The sequence below is a fragment of the Dromiciops gliroides genome, chromosome 4 (genome assembly GCF_019393635.1).
Source record: "Dromiciops gliroides isolate mDroGli1 chromosome 4, mDroGli1.pri, whole genome shotgun sequence".
Classification (NCBI taxonomy): domain Eukaryota; kingdom Metazoa; phylum Chordata; class Mammalia; order Microbiotheria; family Microbiotheriidae; genus Dromiciops; species Dromiciops gliroides.
In genome coordinates this window covers 409,806,338-409,820,157 of record NC_057864.1, presented here as the reverse complement: position 1 = coordinate 409,820,157, position 13,820 = coordinate 409,806,338, and the positions used below count along the sequence as shown (strand labels likewise).

At 37.3% G+C, this 13,820-nt stretch overlaps 1 protein-coding gene across 3 annotated transcripts in view; it reads left to right on the top strand.

Moving 5' to 3' along the window:
- The window catches only part of RPS6KA2 (ribosomal protein S6 kinase A2), a 599,568-nt gene that overhangs the window by 512,009 nt on the left and 73,739 nt on the right, over window positions 1-13,820 (top strand). The gene's annotated exons all lie outside the window — the stretch shown is intronic.

Below are 13,820 nucleotides of genomic sequence, written 5' to 3'. Positions count from 1 at the left end.
TAGACTATTTGAATAGCTTCCTAATTTGTCTCTGCCTCAAGTCCTTCCCCCACTCTAATCAATCCTCCATTCAGTTTCCAAAGTGATTTTCCTAACATGTAGGTCTGACCATGTCACCCCATCTCCACCGTTCAGTGAACCGTAGTAGCTTGATATTACCTACAGTTTTAAATACGATGAGATGCCTTTTACAACCTGACCCTTTCCTACCCTTTCAGTCTTCATACCCCTTACTGTCCCCTCCACATGCTCTACAAGCCAGCTATCCTGCTCTATTTTCTAACTTCATGACTTTTCATTGGCTTTCCATCATGCCTGAAATCTCCTCTCTCCTTACTGTTGCTTCTTGCCTTCCCTGGCCTCCTTCAAAGCTTAGCACAATCCTGTCTTTGACAAGAAGCCTTTCCTAGCCCCTCTACATCCTTCCCTTGAATCTATTCCCTTTCCTCTAAGGTTACCTTTCATTGATAGTATATACATCTTGTATGCACATGGTTACTTGCATGTCCCCAAATAGAACATGAGCACCTTTAGAGCAGGAACTGTGTTTTATACTTCTTTGAATAACTTGCACACAACACAGTTCCTGGAACATAGTAAGTGCTTAATAAATGCATGTTGACCAACTGTTGACTGATTTCACAATTCATACCACGCAGGTAACAGTCTATTTGTTCTTGCAGAGGTTTTCCCCTTGTTTGTACCAGGGTGAAATCAAAGGATCTAGGTGGCAATAGATATAGTGCTGGGCCTGGAGTCAGGAAGACCTGAGTTCAAATCCAGCCTCACAGATTTACTAGCTATGCAGTTCTGGGCATGTCACTTAACCTCTGTGTCTGTTTTCCCAACTGAAAAATGGGGATAACAGCAGCTACCTCCCAGGGGTGTTGTAAGGATCAAATGAAATGTTTGGCACTTATTAAGTGTTTTTCCCCTTCCTTTCTCCTTTCATCGCATCAGCAAACATTCCCCACAAAATATCACAGTTACCTATATTTTATGAAGAAATAGTAGGAGCTAAAAATAAAAGTAAACTATGACTCAGTCACACTGTAGCAAGGACTGAGAGACTGCTAAATGAAGAAGATAATCAGATGAAAACAAGTACCAGATTTATTGCAGTTTTCTATGCTTGGTAAATATAAGAGATGACATGAAATAGCACAATTGAGTGCCCCTTCTACTAAATTATCTGTATCGGTTAAAAAAAAAAACAAAAAAAGTTACAAACTGCCCATTATATGGACTGTGGCAGTATTTACAACAATTGATAACAAATCCATCTTTTTTTGGCCTTTCTTTTTATCCACAAAAAAATAAGAAGAAACCCACCCTCTAGCACCTTTTATTAAAATCTAATAACTTTTGTTAATTGCTAATGAGCATCTGTAGCTTTTCTTAGAGGCACTGAAGCAGATACTACAGGGAGATTGGAAGTGTCCCTGGAGAATCCAAGGCAAAGGTTAGATGTGCTGATGAACACAAAAATCCTACAGCTAAACAAGCTCCCTTTAAATAATTCAATGAAATTGTCATTCAGAGAGCACCTGTGTGAGTATAGCTCCCACCATTAGCAGAGGGACATGTGTGTGTGTGTGTGTGTGTGTGCATGTATTCTCCTTTCCAAAGTTAGCCTTTTCGACCTTCATTTTAGCTATGGGATTAAAATATAACAATCCCAAAATATCTTGACCTTGTATAAATTAACACTAGTCATGTACTTAAGTAGATGCCAGCTTTGGGCTAATTGGTAAAGAACAACCATGCTTCCTCTAATACCAGATCAGACCTAGAAATAGTGTTTTAAACCAAAGATGGCTCAGAGGGTTTACTTCATGAAATATGACTCACAAAAAGGCCATCTCACTCCAAAGTAAACATGAGGATCTAATAAAGTCCAGAGTCCTTAGATCTACCCTGCACAGAAATAAGGGTTCATATTTGTCCTGTGCATAATTTATCTACAGTGCAGGCTCTGTAAAGTCAGAGACCATGTCTTATCTACATGTGTATCTCTCAATGCCTAGCACAGTATATTGCATGTAGTAAGCATTTAATACACACTGAACACGTGAATTAATGTAGAATTATATTTGGTACCTGAGTACCATAAAGACTTGACCCTTAAACAATATCATCTATCTAGAATATGCATGAAAGAAAGATCACAGGGGACTCTAAAAAAATGTTATGCCATTCAAAGAATCAAAATCATTTCCCACATCACTCGAACTATCTGATAACTTTGTGATTACAACAGATACATGAAAATTATGCCCAAAATATGAAATTTGTAGCATAATAGGAAACTAGATCTAGAAATAGTGAGAGTTCTTAATAAAAAAAAAACCATGACATTATTAGAATTAGAAAAGAAGTCCAGTTTTAAAAAGACAAAAATATCCTTATTAGAAGCTTCCAAAGACAGGGACAAAACACCTTTCACAGCCAGTCATAGACATGAAGAAGAAACAATGAATATTTTATTATAGACTGCTATCAAGAGACTTTAGGGAACAACTTACTCAGTACATGGGAATCCCATAGAGTAATAGTATCATATTTTTATTGCTATATATGCATCATCAAGGCAATAGAAATTAAAACTTTATTACATGACTGCTGAAATAATTCATGTAAAGACTCCCCCAAAGAACCATCATGGCATTTAATAAAAGATAAAAATTGAAACAAAAGTAGAGTTCTGGGTAATTTATGTTCATAGTTATGTCATAATTTTATGTTATGACTTTAAAACGTGACGTTAAAGGAAAGAATATAGCTCAAGGGATTGAAGTGGAAGTGATGAAATTTTTAACAATCATCAATAGAAATATAAGAATCAACCCCTACATAGGATGCTCTTTAGACTTTTTAAAGGGCAGAATGACATACTGTATGGAAAGCTGACCTTGGAGCCTGAATTCAAGTCCTGTTGGTAATAAATACTGGCTGTGTGACCCTGGACAGATCATTTAATCTACTGGTGCTCCAGGCAACTCTTTAAAACCATAAAATGCAAAGAAGGTATCAACCTGCTTTGTAGAGGGAATTCCCTATAGCAATTAAATCATAGATCCACTCCCTATCCTTAGAATCTTTGAGTCAGCACATTGTCCCAGTCCCTGCCCCAAAATTAAATATCTTCAAATGCAGGTTGCAAAAGATAAGATGAATGCATCATTTTGCGTGCCAATTTTCTCCTGAGACCTCAATTGTTATCCCGTAGCTTATGTGTAATGTAGGTAGTTTGCAAGTAATAATATCCACTTTGGGCTGACCAACATTGATGGCCTCAATGAGGTAATAATACCTGATTATGATCACATAGCAAATCAATATCAGTCCCAAGACAAGCATGCCCATTATTGAATGTCCTCTTTCAGCCCAGGACTCTTTTCATTGCCATTGGCTAGACATGTTAAGCCTATTTGTTAAAAGGAATAGCTACTGCACAAAGGACCATGATCACAAATTGTTTTGTTTGAAGATGAGCAGAGCTAGAATCCCTAAGAAAGAATTGAAGTGAAAATAAATTACTGAGGAAAGGAAGCCCTAGTATATTTAGCCAATCAATTAAAGAATAATACCATATTATAGTACTAACTACTTCCTTGTTCTGGTGGGCAACTAGGTAGTTCAGTAAAGAGAACCCTGGACTTGGAGGCTGGAAGAACTCAGCTAAAACCCTACCTCTGACACTTGCTAGCAAGTCATTTGACCTCTCTGTGCCTCAGTTTCCTCATCTATAAAATGAGGATAAAAATAGAACCTACCTCATAAGGTTGTTGTGAGGATCAAATGCGTTAACATACGTAAAGTGCTTTTGTAAACATTAAAATGCTTTATCAATACTAGCTATTATAATTAATCCATGTTTCCATAACTTAGGGCTACATGTATGTCATGAGTTGCTAACCTTATGTGGCCTAGTCAGCCTCTTTGGTATTGGCAGTATGTATTAGTCCTCACAATAGCCTTTGATCGAGTAATCTCACTGCTGGGAATATACCCCAAGGAAACCAAAAACAGAAAGAAAGGTCCAATATACATACACAAAAATATTCATAGTGGCACTTTTTGTTATAGCAAAGAGCTAGAAACAAAGGGGATGCCCATCAATTGGAGAATGGCTGAGTAAGCTATGATACAGTGACAGAATATTGCAATCAAATTATATACTACTATAATAGAAATGGTAAGTGTGAGGAATTCAGGGAAATGGAAGATATGTATAATCAGATGCAGAAAAATATCAGCAAAATTAGAAGAGCAATATACAAAATTACTACAATTATGTAAATGAAATCATTAAAAGGAAGCCAACTAATTGAAAAATTAATTATGGTCTTAGATAACAATTAATGAAACATTCTTCCCTACTTTTGGTATAGAGGCAGGGAGAGGAGGGCAGAACACTATACATATTGTCAAACATTTATCAGTTGTTATTCGTTAATTGTTTTTTTTCCTTTTTTTCTTTTTACAAGGAAGTATTCAATTCCTGGGGGTAGGGAAGGAGAGGCATTCAGAAGTGGCTGTTCTATAAAGACAAAAGTCACCAATAAAACTAATTAAAAGACAAAATAAGGGGGGCAGGTAGGTGGCGCAGTGGATAGAGCACCGGCCCTGGATTCAGGAGGACCTGAGTTCAAATCCGGCATCAGACACTTGACACTTACTAGCTGTGTGACCCTGGGCAAGTCACTTAACCCTCATTGCCCTGCAAAAAAATAAAATAAAATAAAATAAAATGGAGATAACAGTATTTGTGTTCCCTGCCACAAAAAGTTATTAAAGAATTATAAAAATATGACCCCAAACAAACACTGGACTTTGTCACAATGGTTGGTTCATGTTATGCACAATAGTTTTCATTTTGTTTCCACTGATTTTTGAGGCACCTGCAAATCTGCTGAATAGCATATTAATGCATTATTAATTCTATGTTTCCTGGGACCTCAATAGAAAAACAGTCCAAAAACTGATAAGAATGGAAGAAGAGCGTGAAAAAAAAAAAATGTCATCATAGTCCAAGAATAATCTGCACTAGCTAACAAAGAAAAGCCTAGTTATGGTTGTACCATCACAGTTGTCCTTTGTAGACCAGCTTTTTTCCTCTGCCCACAATCTATATTGTTTGTAAATGCCGAAGGACAGTCAACTATGATGGAAATACAAGATGGAAAGTAGATTCCTCAGAGTTACTACTGAGTCACCACAAAAAAAAAAAAAATGCCTCTTTCCTGAGAGCTCTGGGACTATTTACTGAGAAAAGTGTAATATAGAGGACTGGAGCATTAGACTTACAAGATGATAGGATAGTGTTGTAAAGAATTAATGGTTATTTGAGGTTTTTATGCCTCAGCCGTGCACTGGCCTGGGGCTCAGCAAACCACACGTTGGTTGTAGCCGTTGCCATGGTGCTGGCACCTCATGTCATCACCACTCACCAAAGCCTACATTGGCCTGGCAAAATTATAATGATTGGAAGCCTAGTGTGGGCAGTCATGTGACTGTCAGAGTGGCCTTCCAATTGGCTGGGGGCTGTGTGGAGTGTACGGGGAGGAAGGAAGTTGTTTTTTTTTTTTCTTTCCGGCATTCTGGCTGGAAGCTGGAAGGCGACAGGAGCTGTGTATTCTCAGCTGATTCCTGGGCGGTGATATTTTTCAGGTTGTATAATTTCCCTTTCCCCATTTTATTTCCTTTTCCTTGATCCTACTGATCCTGTTTGTGTTTTTTTTTTTTAAGTTCATTCTTGTTAAAATAAATCCTGCTCTATTTTGAGGGAGGCTGCTGGTCTCCTTCCTTGTCCCAATATTGCGGCGAGCCACTTAGCTAACACTCCCCAATTAAAAATTGGTCCCCACAGTGTAATCAAATGAGTATTAGGTCTGAAGTCAGAGGATCAAGGTTCTTATCCCAGGCTGTGTTAACCAGAAGAGCTTCACTGAATTGACCTTGGCCACCCAAGCCTCAGACAAATTATGGAACCTCTCTGGGACTCAGCTTTCTCAAATATAAATAAAAGGGTTGAGCTAGATGATCTCTGAGGTCCCTTTCAGCCCTAAATCCTATGATCTCCACTTGGATCTCAACTCTACTACTTAAGATGGGATTTGTAATAGATTTTATGAGTTCATCTCCCTGAGCCCGAAAAATGACTCCTCACCTGAAAAATGAATCAATGATACCTCACATGGCTTTTATCAGAAATGTATTGTCTAAAGCATTACATAAATGGAATCTATTCCTCTTCTTAAAACGTGTATTCTCTTTTTAGGCTTGCAATCCATTATATTCTTTACTTACTAAGTGTTGCCTTTGGTATGATTTGAGTCCTTCGTGTCTCAACCTGAAGCAGATTTGATAGTGTGCCAATTGAGTCATAGTTGGAAGCTTCAAATATGAAATTTGTAAAGGCAAACAACCAGAATGAAGTTAAAAGGGGGTTTTAAAATGTGTTTATTTATATTAGTAAAGATTTTTAAAAACCAAAAGCATCATTCATCATCATTATTTCTTTTCCTTTTAATTTATTTGATTATTTTAGTATTCATTTTTTTTAATTTTGAGTTTCAAATTTTCTTCCTATCTCTCCCTCTCCCTTTCCCTCTCCCTCTCCCTCCCTCCCTTCTGCTCTGTTTCTCTTTTTCTCTCCCTCCCTCCTTCCAGCTCTTTCCCCACCTCTTGAGAAGGCAAACAATATGGTTCCCATTATACACATAAAATCATATTATCATTATTGAAGATGGCACTATATTAGGAACCTAGACATAGCAAGGTTCTCTCAACTTCATGAGTTTACGAATGAAAACCAAAAACATTGACTCTAGCAGTTACAATTATAGTGTGTGTTGAACAACAGTACAGCAGGCTTATTTTGGCTGATTGGGAGCTGCCAAGTTTGGATAACTAATTTTCTAGGAATTAAAGTAAGCTTAACATTAAAAGAATACTGAACCTAATTTAATCTTTGGTGATTCAGAAGGCATTTAAGAATTTTTCAGTACCCCCAGGCTAACAATCATGTGCATTAATAGTCATCCTAGAATATTATAAAATAGTCTTGATTATCTGAATGTCTACTTATAATTCTGGATAAATGGGAATTTAACAAGTACACAAAACTCTTTTAATTGCATATCTTTCTTACAAATCAATGGACTTACTATACACAGAGAGCTGATTCAGAAATAGCTCCCACATCAATAACAAGTTGTTTCGTATATGCTAAAATATGAGATTCATTTCTGTGCTGTTATTAAATACTAAGTAGATCTAATACCTTATTATTCTGTTTCTGAAAAAAAAACATTCCTGTTATATAGATGTGGGGCTTCTGTGCTTTCTGTCTTTGTCCTCTCTCATTTCTTATTCATCATCCATATTTTGACTATGTCCACCTCTGTGTAGAAAGCCACCTCTTTATCTTCTACAACATATGTTGGACCATAATCTTCCATTATTTTCATGTTGATTTTATTTGATTTATTCAACATGTAGCTTTTAAAATGAGATGACAAAATAACAACAATTTCTTCAATTACTTTATTTGCCTCTTCTAAGATAATCTGTGGGCCACCTTTCTATAAAACTGCAGCCTTTTTTCATCTTTTGGCTTATAGTGAAAATATAAAGATTCATATACTTCTGTTCTTTTGGTACTATGTCCACTCATTAATTGTTGGACAAAGATCTCACATTTAGAGTGACAGTTCTGTTAAAATTTAGAGATGGTCTAAAAACAGTGTGTTTCTTAGTAACTTCTAATCTCTTTACAAACACTCTGACACTGTAAGTGAAGAAATCCAAAGTCCTAAGGGACATTCTGTATTTTTTTCCTTATTATGTATCATCCATACATAGACTGAGGACATCTTTGTTTAGGGAATTAATGAAGAACAGGAATACTTCACAAGTGATATTCCATCATAGACCACATCTCTATGATCACACAATTAACTGAAAGATATAGAGAAGAAAAGATCACATTATGGTTAATTTTTGTTGACTATAATTGATTTGGCGAAGGACAGCTAGGTGGTGCAGTGGATAGAATGCCAAGCCTGGAGTCAAGAAGACCTGAGTTCAAATCAAGCCTCAAACACTTACCAACTATGTGACCTTGAGCAAGTCACTAAATCCCCCTCTCCTTCATTTTCCTCATCTGTAAAAAGCAGATATATACCACCTATCTCCCAGGGTTGTTGTGAGGATCAAATGAGATAATAATTGTAAAGCATTTAGCACACTGCTTGGCACATAGTAAGTCTTGTATAAATGTTGGATATTATTATTATCTTTATTTTTTGGTAGGGCAATGAGGGTTAAGTGACTTGCCCATGGTCGCACAGCTAGTAAGTGTCAAGTCTCTTAGCTGAATTTGAACTCAAGTCCTCCTGAGTCCAGGGCCAGTGCTTTATCTACTGTGCCACCTAGCTGCCCCGCCCCCGCTTTTTTATATTATTATCATCTTAAAGGCTCAGGTCCTGGGCATTTTTTTGTTTTTTGTGTTTGTTTGGTTTTTTGCGGGGAAGAGATTGTTGTTTTATTTGTTTGTGAGAATTCAAGGAACAATTGAGGGGGCAGAGAAGCATGCTCTAGAACACAGCTTCTTAAATTGTAGGTTGTGACCCCACATGGGGTCATGTAATTGTATGTGACAACAGTAAAAAATTATGTATACTGGGGCAGCTAGATGGCACAGTGGATAGAGCACCGGCCCTGGAGTCAAGATCCCGAGTTCAAATCTGGCCTCAGACACTTAACACTTACTAGCTGTGTGTCCCTGGGCAAGTCACTTAACCCCAATTGCCTCACAAAAAAAAATATGTATACCTATTTTATATAGGCATAGCTATATTATATGCCCAGGGTCACGTAAAATTTCTCAGGTGAAAGGGAGTCATGAGTGGAAAAAGTTTAAGAAGCCCTGCTCTATAAAAACACAGATAGAGAAGGGCAGTCACTGAAAGGAGGAAGTAGCTTCAAGGAATGGAACCCCTGGCAGCAGAGAAGAGAACCAGCTATGAACTCAAGAGAGCTAGATTATAGTAATCAAGAGCAGTGTTGTGGAGAGGACTATACATAAGAATACAACTGACCAACCCAGAAGAGATAGTGTGCTCAAGGAGACCCACATGAGGATTCTATAAAGAAAGGAAAGTTGTACAGACCCTGATGTAATAGGTATTATGACATGCCTTTACCTGCCATGTATTCTACATGGGTGCCTGACTACCATTGTGCTCAAAGTTTGGGACCATCCTTTTCATGAGATCTGTGTACATGTACACAAGATTTACAGGTTAATGGGAAAAGAGTTTTGTGGCTACTATTTTTACTATACCATCTATGCCTTCACTAAGAGCTTAAAAAAATGATAGGTCCATTAAGATGGCTCCTTTTGTGGTAAGGAGACCTAGATCAGTGATTTCAATGGTGTTGGGAATTCCCAGTAAGTAAGCTCCTTCTGTGAATGATGATCAGTATCTGTTCTGCAACTTAAAGTTGTATAAATTTGTCTGGAGGACCTAAGAGACTAAGTACCTTGCCCAGAGTCATATAGACAGTATATTTCAGAAGAAACATAATAGAACTTAAGTCTTCCTAAACCCCAAATCAACTTTCTAACCATTACACCACACTGCCTTTCCCATAGGTAAATAGATATAGATATATGCATATATGTGTATATTTATGCATGATACCTTAAAAGATATAACAGATAACTTTGCTTGATAGTACCTTGATTATTCATTTTAGTGTCATAAAACAGGGAAATATATATTCATCAAAAATGTTCACTACTGTCATGGAGGAGATCCAACACAGTTCAAATTGAAGATGGATTCACTATCTTCCCGAGCCTCAGCTTCCTTTTCTATAAAATGAAAGAATTGGACTCCATGGCCTCTGAGCCCCCTTTCAGTCCAAGGACCAGATGATGAACTTTGAAAGGCATAGACACTGCAGGTAATTAATTGGGTCCAGAACTAAATAGAAGGAATGAAACAGCCTGCCACATGGAATTGGCTTTGGGAAAGTATAAAGTTCTTTAAATGACCTCAAATTTATCCCTGTAACAGAGATCAATCTTTTAATACCAATATTCTGCAGGCCTATATGTCTTTAAAGAATAGCTTGATTGTAGTTTCTAAAGAATTAAAAATGAGAAACATTCAAAGAGCAATGTGAAGGCACAGGTGGGTGTGAGCAATCTGTAAGACATCACTAGGGAGCAGCTAGGTAGCTCAGCGGATAAAGCACTGGCCCTGGATTCAGAAGGACCTGAGTTCAAATCCGGCCTGAGACACTTGACACTTGCTAGCTGTGTGGTGCTGGACAAGTCACTTAACCCCCATTGCCCTGCAAAAAAAAAAAGACATCAACAAGAAATTATGAAGGAGAAACAGTAAATATTGTCATCCAATAAATATATTATTAAAAAAGAAAATAGGCCAGTCATGTGGCAATAGCAGGGGATAACTAACATAAAACCCATGTGCTCCACTGGAATCCTCTTGATATGCAATGAAAGCAAAGCATTTCTTCAACACATCAGAAGGGTCTCCAATGCTGAACTTGTAGGAGGACATGGACAAGTGTTATGCAAGGATGAGTTTCCATCTATACCCTTGGACAGAATACCTACCTAGAGATTATAGCCTTTAATCAAGAAATGAGGGTAAAACTATTAACAATTGCTGCCTAATGACATCACAAAATAAATTAGTTAATTAAGTGAATGTGCAATAAAATGAGGTGCATGAGAGTTCTGTCAATAAATTCAAGTTTCTAAGCTTGGATCCCAAGGTGCCAAAAGAACTGACAGATATAATTACTGATCCAGTATTGGTGATCTTTGAAAAATCATGATGAATGGAAGATGTAGCACAGAAAGAATAAAAGGAGAAAGGACTTCTGAACCTTTGTAATCTAATGGTTTGAGGTACAGACTCATAGGGTATGGAGCTGGGCTCTGCAGGAAAAGCATCTTCTGGTGATGAGGAAGGAGTCAGAAGAGGGATCATCTCTTAGAGATCACCAGAAGAAGAAATGAGTCATAGCTATTGGCTACTTACTGCTGAGCTGTATCAAGGTGGTTCTTTTTTATTTGATAAGAAAATTATGGATATATTTTTAATTGAATTTAAAATTCCTATCCCCTTCCCACTCATTAAGAAGGCAAGAAGTGGGAGCAGTTAGGTGGCGCGGTGGATAGAGCACCGGCCCTGGAGTCAGGAGTACCTGGGTTCAAATCCTGCCTCAGACACTTAACACTTACTAGCTGTGTGAACCTGGGCAAGTCACTTAACCCCAATTGCCTCACTAAAAAAAAAAGGCCAAAAAACCAAGAAGGCAAGAAGTAGAAAACTCATTGCAAATAAAAAGTCATGCAAAATAAGTTTCTGTATTAACCATGTTCTGAAAAAAAGAAAGAAAAAGAGAAAAAAAATATGCCTCAGTATGCACTCTGAATCTATCGGTTCTCTTTATAAGATATTTTCCAAAGTCATTGATCCAAGATATGACAGAGAACTTCCCAAAACTTCTTAAACATTATTGAACAAAGTCTGGTAAAAGTATATTTATTTGAAAGTTTGCAAATCTGATCAAGGAAGCTTTTAACAGAAAGTAAAGGGAGAAATTAATAAACAAATAATGCTGCCACTCAGGATGGGTGGAACATGATAACAGATAATGAAGTAGCCCATCAGGAGTACCAGAACACAATTGGTTAACAGGGAGTCAACACTTAGGATAAGTGAGGAGAGGGACAGTAAGATCACTTAGTAGCAATGAGTTCAAATCACCAGTCCTATATAAAATAAATTCCAAGGTACTGGAAAGACTAGTGCAAGTTATATATGAACCTGTTGATGATCAATGAAAAACTGGGGAGAAAATTAGAGGTTCCATGAGATTGGAAATGGGCAAATATCCCAATTTTTTTAAAAAGGAAAAAGCAAATTCTTCAGACCATAAACTAATGAGCTAGATTTCTATCCTGACAGAAATATAAAAAATATTATCAAAAGGATGAAATATGAGTATTGAGAAGGAAAATCAATGGTCTATAAGAGGATTTATCAAGAACAGAGCATGCCAAATTATCCTCATTTCCTTTCCTGACAAAGTTATTAAACTGGAAGACCAAGAACATGTCTTAGATATCATATACCAGGATTTCAGCAGAGCATTTGATGAATTTTTTCATTCTAACCTCATGAAAAGGATGGAGGGATGTGGATGTGTGATGATAGTATAGTTACCTGGGTTTAGACCTGGTTGGTTGATCAGACCCAAACAGTGGCAATTAATGGCTTGGTGTCAACTGGTTTTCTAGTGGTGTTCCTTGGATCTGTCCATGATCCCATTCTTTGAATTTTTTATCAATGACTTATATGAAGATGTAGATAGTATTAAATTTGCTATTGACTTGAAATGTGGAGGCATAACTACTATATCAGTTGACAGAGGCAGGATCCAAAAAAAAAAATTCCACAAGTTTAGAATAATAATCCGTGTCTAATAAGTCAATAAATTAAAAACATGTATTAAGTGCTTACTATGTGCCAAGTACTGTGCCAAGCACTAGAGATACAAAGAAGCTAGAATAACCCCTGCCCTAAAGGAGCTCACATTATAATGGAAACAACAACATATACTCACATAGGTAGAAAAAAGATGCATATACATTAGATGGAATGTAGCCTTAGAGAGGATTGCACCTATACCTAGGGATTCTTTCTTTCTTTTTTTTTTTTTTTTTAGTGAGACAATTGGGGTTAAGTGACTTGCCCAGGGTCACACAGCTAGTAAGTGTTAAGTGTCTGAGGCCGGATTTGAACTCAGGTACTCCTGACTCCAGGGCTGGTGCTCTATCCACTGTACCCCCTAGCTGCCCCTATACCTAGGGATTCAAAAAGCTAGCTCCACAAATACAAAGTAATAGAGGCAGGATCATACAATAGCTCAAATTTTAAAAATGTAAGACAAAAAGATCTGGAGTTTTCTAGAACTTGAAGCCTACTATGAGTTAACAATTTCATATGGCACCCAGTAAAGTGAATGCAATCAATCTTTGGCTGCACAGTGTCTAGAACTAAGAAGGTAAAAGTACAATTATAATCTGCCCTGGTTATGTCACACATCAAATACTATGTTCAGGGGCAGCTAGGTGGCACAGTGGATAGAGCACGAGCCCTGGAGTCAGGAGTACCTGAGTTCAAATCCAGCCTCAGACACTTAACACTTACTGGCTGTGTGACCCTGGGCAAGTCACTTAACCCTAATTGCCTCACTAAAAAACAAACAAACAAACTCAAATACCATGTTCAGTTCTAGGAATCACATTTTAGAAAATGCATTGTTGAACTAGAGCATATCTAGAAGAAAGAAACCCAAGACACCTGGGAGACTAAAGACTATGAGACCATGTCATATAAGATTTAGTTGAAGGAACTAGGAATCTTTAACCTAATGAAAAGAAGGCTTGCTGTCCCAAAGGGTTTAAAGGGCATTTGAAATACAGCACTTCTCTTGTTCTGTTTGATCCCGGAGGGAAGAACTTGGAACAGTGGGCAGTAGTTTTAGAGAAGTAGATCTCAGCTCCATATAATGAAAAAAAAAATCCTAACTATTTCAAAATAGGATGGGTTACCTTGGGAGTTTGTTATCACTGGACAACAATGACTACTTTTCAAAGATGTGATGGGTGGGAATTCATTATTGGACAGGGTTTGAGCTATTTCAACTCATTATTGAGGTCTCTTACTCTGTTCTGACAATTGGTAAGCATTTATTATGTACTA